Raw genomic sequence first — 7,489 nt, 5'->3', positions numbered from 1 at the left:
ATATATATAAAATTTATTTTTATCCATATGTCTATGTATATGTTAAGATTATTTTTAAGGTATCTGTTAAGATTATTTTGCATCTAGTTTCGTTCTAGTCTGCAGTTAAATCCCTGGTTAATAATGGAAACGCTTTTTCCGTTCCACCTAACCAGTGATGCTTATTATTGCCTTTTTAAGTACTCTTACTAGTATTACTTTGATTTGATTCTAAAAAATATATGACATACATAAAGTATATTTGAAAAAATTGTTCGTAGTGAGCAAACAGTTTCCGAAAGTACTAGGTTTCTTGTTTTTCTGTCTAATTTCTTTTTCGTTGTTGATATGTTGAAAATACAGTAGGCTTGTCAGTGCCTGAGGAACAACAAAATGAATATGCGTGGCTCAAAGAGAGGGAGAAACCTGAGGACTTCACTGTAGATGGAGCATTGTACAGTGGACCGGATATTATAGTAAGCAAAAAGAATTCCTTGAAATCCATGTATGTTTGGCATTTGCTGCTTGGCATGGTGTAATTTAGTTGATATATATGTATGAGAATGTTGACTATATTGTTGTCTCGGGGATGTACTCCCCAACATTGTGTTGCAGTATGTTAAGTTTCAATTAACTAAAACTAAATCGATAATCGCCCGATAATAGCTAAATCGATACCAATCCGCCTGATATCTTATCGGGTGCTAGCGGATTAATATATTTAAAAGCCGATAACTGATAAACCAAACCGTTAAGAGTAAATAACCGCCCGATCCGCCCAATAAGCAGCCCTAACACTGAGAGTAGGTTTATCGAAGCGATGGGAAGCGATGAATTAACCCCAATTTCTTCCTTCGTACATTACAACTGGATTGACGGGTCAGCAAAATGTCCTATCAGTCGCGTCGTTCAGACTTCGAACACGTGTCAACCACTGGTTGACTGTCCTCGAATGCGAAACGTCACACACTGATTACTCCTTTCCTATATAAAAACTCCGACCCCTTTTTCACTTTTCGATTTCAGAGCTGTTTGATTTACCCTCGAATTCTTCACATAATTCTAAATTCTTCAAATCTTCATATCTTCATCTTCAAACCTTCAAATCTTCATCTCCATCTTCAAATCATCATCCCCAACTTCAAACCCATTTATTTTTCTTCAAATCTTCATATTTTCCAGATTCCGATGGCAAAGGTTTCCAAATATGTGCCTCAACAATTCCACTTCCAACCCGGCCGCAGATGTCGAGGTGTCCATTCCTGAGGTGGTCTCGGCGCCTCCTTTGAAGAGTTTCGTTCGTGGGGGCTGTTCCATCGAAAACAACTTCAAAGTCGAGAAGACTTCTAGTAAGCAAGACCGAGTTGATGGGGGTATGGAAGTATATTCCTCCATCATCGAAGATATACTCCCCACAATCCAGGCGGACTAGAACTGGAGGGTAAGGAGGTGGTCGTTCCTGGGTCCAATGAGGAGATCACCACTCACGTGGTGGGGTATTTAAATGTTTACACTTAGCCCTTCACACTAGCCCCGGTGGACCCTATAATCCTTGGCTTCTGCAAAAGGTACGGGGTCTATCTTGGGAAGATTCACCCATCCTTTTGGAGGATCGTAATCCTCCTACGCCAGTTCGTAAACAACACTGAAGCACCTCGTTTCACCCTCGACCACCTACTTTGTCTCTACAGTCCCCAAATCTTTCGAAGGGGGATGATCAAGCTCGTTCGTCGAGCAAATAAGGCTCCATTATCGAGCATCGATGAAGATTGATATCGAGGTTGGCACGAGAGGTTTCGTTCAGGTGAAAACCGAAGACCTCATTTCCCCCGAATTTCTAGCGTTCCCTAAAAAGTGGAACTCGTCCCATAAGTCTTTTCCTTTTCGAGTTCTTGCTATTTTCTTTTGTTCTTTTTATAATTGCATGCGTCTACCGTCGTGCAGCGGTCGCCCAAGTTCCCAATTAAATCCCCTACTTCAAGGAGTGGATCGAGGGGATTTGCAAGCAAATGTCTTACTTTGAACGTGAATGGCGCAGGCACTGAGGGGCAAGAGGGAGGCTCGTTCCCATGGTGAGTCTTGTGCCCGAATAATTACATTTACATACTTAACTTTTATATTTGCCAAGTCTTTTTCCGTTTCACAGGTTTTGCCAAGACCACCGAGCTTTGGCCATTGGATGAGGTCAAGGCCCCATCCTCGCTTGCTGAACCCTCCGTTTCGGGACAGCCCGGAGCTGCCGCAAAGATGCAGAAAAAGAAAAAGAGGAAATCCTCTGGCTCTCCGGACGCCGAGGTGAAGAAGAAGATGGTTTCTGTTCGGGTCCAGAATCTAGAAAAGCAACAAAAGGAAAACCAAAGCCAGGGTACCGGACCCCGATTCCCTCTTCTGGCTTAGGGATTACCCTAAGAATGATGATCTTGAGTTCATTGCTCATGGGTCGACCATCGACGAGGGAGAGTAGGCGACAAGCGGGGAAGGTGGCCGAGAGGTTGATTCTCCTCTAGCTCAGGAACCAGAAGGAGAATCGGAAGCCACAGTCTCCCGAGAAGCCGCTCTTGCCCCGAAAGAGGTAGCCGGTGTCATTAATATTGCGGAGACACCATCCCACACAGAGTCCATGTTCGAAGAGGCTCGAGCCAATAAGGAAAAATCAAACAAGATGGCACCGGGCCCAGATTATGCCCTCAACATGTTCTTCGATGACATGGACATGAGCGCGTTGGAGGACTACTCCGGGCTTGGTGCCTGGAGGTCCCAAAAAGGATGTGCCATCGGAGTGGGGGAGTCGAGCTCGAGCGCAACGCTAGAGGCAGCTCCCTGCCCCGAGTGCGGATCCCGACCACAAGAGAACGGTCATTATTACTATCCCAGCGAACGTTCGGGCTGTCCTTTCCAGTAGGTGTGGCCAACTACCTTCGCTGCCTAGTGAACGAGGAGGACTGGGCAAAGATGAACGAAGTAGGCACATCGAGTCTCTTTAACGAGGCCCTACAGGCATTGAACAGGGTAAGACGCATATTCTTTGTATCCTTTGCAAATTTTGCTTAGTTTTAGCATGTTTTAATGACCTCATTGTTTTTCAGGCTTCGGTGCTCCATCATGAAAGCTTCCTTCGATCCAGATTGGAAATCAGCCAACTCGATTTCGAGCTCAAATAGCAAGTCCGAAAGAAGGACATGTACATGGCTCTCAGTGAACAACAAGATGAGGCCCTCAAGGACCTCCTAATTCTCCGAGCTGAGCAGGAAAAGGCACAGAAGGAGGCCTCGTCCGTGAAACGAGAGCATGCCGAACTGGTCAAGAAGGTAAAGATCTTTGAGACTAAAAACGAGAAGCTACTTGTGATGACTAATGATGCAACTTTGTAGGTCCTAGAGAAGATATACTTGATTAACCAGCTTCGGTCCGAGATGGATGAGGTCAAGTCCATGGCCGAGGCGAAGAAGCACAGGATAGACCTGCTGGCTTCGAAAAAAGAGGCTACAAAAGAGGAGCTGGCATCGGTCAAGGACCATCTCTAGATGGCAAATGACAAGGCCGACAAGTGGTCACGACTAAATGATGAACTCCGGGTACGGCTGAACTCAACCGTCACGGAACGGGATGCCCTTGGCCAGGAATACACTGCGCTGAAGTCCAAATTGGAGGCAACTTCGATTGATTCCTCCGAAGTCGAGGAAATGCTACCCTATTATAACGCTGATGTGGGGATAGCCGAGGCTCGCTTAAAGATAAAGACCGTGTATGTAAAGTGTCTATCCTGTAGTGAGACCCTTGAGGACATTCACGGCCGAGGATTTGACCTATCGGCCGAGATCGAAGAGGCTAAGAGGCTCGAGGTTGAGGCAAAGAAACTTTATGTACTCGAAGATCCTGAAGGCTCCGACGGTTTTGACGGTTCCAGTGCTGAGTCGAGCACGCATATGTTCCTTAGTTCTTTTTTGGTTTTCCTTTGTATATTTTCTTTCTTGCTTATTTTGAGGCTGTTTTATTGTGCCTTTGTAAATTTTTTTGAAATATATAAAATTTTTCCTTTGGCAATACCATGTTTTTACTTTTTAGCATCTATTTGCAACCTTTTATTTGTATACTGTTCTTAGTGCCTTAGCATAAAATCAAACGTAATCTAGAGCATCCGTTCTTCAGGGGCCCGAATGGAGCCCGATTTCGATGGTAACTGCGAATCACTCACAGATTCGAGATTTTGATAAAATCGAAGGCCATTAAGATGCTTAAGTTTTTAGTCATATACGACAATGTTTTTTCCGAGGTAACCTTTTAATAGGTTTAATTATACGTAAGGGCTTTACTTTCCAGGTACAGAATTCAGATGTCTCTGAGCCATTTTACGGTGACCCTAGCCTTTCATATTCGGTCACAACCTAATAGGCTAGGTTCCTCGAGGATTCGATGGCACGAGCCATCCGATATTCTGTCAGACGACAGTCCCCGAGTCGGGGTAACCCGTGGGCTTTAGGATCTAGGATCCGTTGTGAAGCATCGATGAAACAAGATGCAAAATGCGTAATAATAAAGTATGATGGAAGTAAAGTTTTCTTTCATTATTTTATATGTAAGGTACATAATCGGGGGCGCATAAGCCATGTGCCGTGCCTGGAGTGGGCTACATGGGCACGGTTCGTGTGACCGTTTGACCCTTACAACGAATCCTAATCACCAACCCTTGGCTTTTGACATATAAAATTTTCCCTTTCTATGGATCTTAACCTAGGGGTGATGGCCCCTAGTATTTGAGGCCGAACTTGTGAGGGCTCGGATACTGTCGGCTCGGTGCAAAGGATCAACAATTACAGTTTAAGGTAGATCTTCAAAATTAAGGCAGCATATTTTACTGCGCCTCGTTAAAAACCTTGCCGAAAAAGCCACTTTGGGACAAAATCGGTTCAAGGGAAAAAGAGTACAACACGTGCTTTCAGACCTAATAGTCACATTCGCCATTAGCCAAGTACCTGCATACGTTAGTCCGTAATATAATGAAATTAAAAAAGGAATTAAGCTCGTACCTTAACAGTACTACCACTTTAAGTGTGCCACGTTCTAGATGTTCGGTAGTTGTACACCGTTTCCCGATTTTAGTTTATACGAGACTTTGCCGATTATTCCGCTGACTCTATACGGTCCTTCCAAATACGGGACCAGTTTTCCTTCGTTTGGGTTCGTGGTGTGTAGTGTTACCTTTCTCAATACCAAGTCCCGACTTGAAAATATTGGAGGTTGGCTCTTCGGTTGTAGTACCTCCCTACTCGTTGCTTCTAGGCGGCCAACCGAACTAGGGCGTCTTCCCGCCTTTCGTATAATAATTCCACGCTCGTGGTCATGGCCACGCCGTTTGTAATTTCGGTAGCATACTAGAACCTGCGGCTCGGTTCCCCTACCTCGACTGGTATCCAGGCTTCCGCTCTGTAGAGTAGAGAGAACAGTGTCACCCCCGTACTCAACTTCGAAGACGTACGGTATGCCCACAAGACTTCAGGCAAGATTTCCTTCCACTTTCCCTTTGCATCGGTCAATCTCTTTTTAAGGTTTTGAAGTATAGTTTTGTTCGTCGATTCCCCTTGCCCGTTTCCACTATGGTGGTAAGGCGTTGATAATATCTTCTTAATGTTGTGGTCTTCGAAAAACTTACTTACTTTGCTACCAATGAATTGTTTTCTGTTGTCGTAAGCGATCTCGGCTGGTATCCCAAATCGACATATTATGTGATCCCAGATGAAGTCGATGACTTCCTTCTCCCAGACTTTCTCGAATGCCTGAGCCTCGACCCATTTGGAAAAATAATCGGTCATGAGTAGTATGTATTAGGCCTTTCCGGGCGCCCATGTTAGAGGACGACGATGTCCATCCCCCACTTCATAAACGGCCATGGTGACATGATCGGGTGAAGCACTTCTCCCGGTTGATGAATCATCGGGGCGTCTCTTTGGCATTCGTTGCATTTTCGTACGAAGTCTTTCGCATCCTTCTCCATTTCATTCCAGTAGTAGCCGACTTTGATCAGCTTTTGAACCAAAGATTCTGCCCCCTGGTTCCCGCAATTGCCCTCATGGACTTCCCTCATGGCGTATTTAGTTTCTCCCGGACCTAAACATCTAGCCAGTGGGCTGAAGAAGGTCTTTTTAAACAATTTCCCTTCGACCAAAAACCTGGCAGCTTTGGTGCGCAGGGCTTTCGACTCCTTGGGATCCAACAGCAATTTTCCTGTCTTCAAGTAGTCATGTATTTGTTCCTCCAATCCCAAGTTAAACGTCTCGAGTTTACTTTGGCGTGACCTTCTTCTACTATCGAGTTCATCAGCTGCACCATTGCCCCCGAGTTTAATTCATCGGAGTCCACAGACGACCCAAATTGGCCAGTGCATCGGCCTTACTGCTTTGGCCTCGAGGTACGTGTTGTAGAGTCCAATCCTTGAAAGCAATTTGTCCAGATATCTCTGCATTTGTTCCTATTTCAATTAACATTCCGTTGACTTGATTTACGACGATAAGGGAGTCACATTTGGCTTCGATCACTTCGGCCCCGAGGCTCTTAGCCAATTCTAGACCTGTAATCATAGCTTCATACTCAGCTTCGTTGTTAATCAATTTTACAGTTCTAATAGACTGTCCAATTATGCTTCCCGTAGGCGATTTCAACACGATACCGAGCTTGGACCCCTTCGTATTGGAGGCACATCTGTGATTAGGGTCTGATCCCCAAATTAGCCCCCGAAGTGAGCAGTAATTCCTTTTTGACTTCAGGTATCAAAGCTTGCGTTAAGTCGGCCACGAAGTCTACCAAAATCTGAGATTTTATGGCAGATTGAGGTCGGTACTCAATATCGTACCCGCTAACATCCACGACCCATTTGGCCGGCCGACTTGAGAGCTCGGGCTTATGCTTGACATTCCTCAGCAGGTAAGAGGTCACAACACATATGGGGTGGAATTGAAAGTACGGTTTTATTTTCCTGGAAGCGCTTAGTAAGGCGAGCACTAACTTTTCTAGGTGAGGATACCTAATTTCGGCATCGCCTAGGGTTCTACTAACATAATAAATAGGAAATTGTGTACCTTCTTTCTCCCGAACTAGGACACCACTTACCGCCACTTCAGAAACTACCAAGTAAAGGTATAACTGTTCGTCTGCCTTTGAAGTGTGCAGAAAAGGGGGTCTCGACAGGCATCGCTTGAGTTCCTCCAAAGCATGTTGGAATTCTGGTGTCCAAGAAAAATGTTCTTATTTTATAATAATGAAAAGAATTGATGACTCTTATCCGACGATCTCAAGATGAACCAGCCCAGTACGGCTATCCGCCCGGTCAGTCTTTGAACTGCCTTGATGCTGGTGACTACGGTGATGTCCTCAATGGCCTTTATTTTGTCGGGTTTGATCTCTATCCCTTGATTAGATACCATGAATCCGAGAAACTTGCCAAAACCGACCCCAAATGCACACTTCTCCGGGTTTAGCTTCATGTTGTATTTCCTTAATTTGTCGAAGGTTTCCT

The sequence above is a fragment of the Nicotiana attenuata genome, unplaced genomic scaffold (assembly GCF_001879085.1).
Source record: "Nicotiana attenuata strain UT unplaced genomic scaffold, NIATTr2, whole genome shotgun sequence".
NCBI classification, from domain to species: Eukaryota; Viridiplantae; Streptophyta; class Magnoliopsida; order Solanales; family Solanaceae; genus Nicotiana; species Nicotiana attenuata.
The sequence above is the reverse complement of the archived record's forward strand: the minus strand, read 5'-3'. Positions refer to the sequence as shown.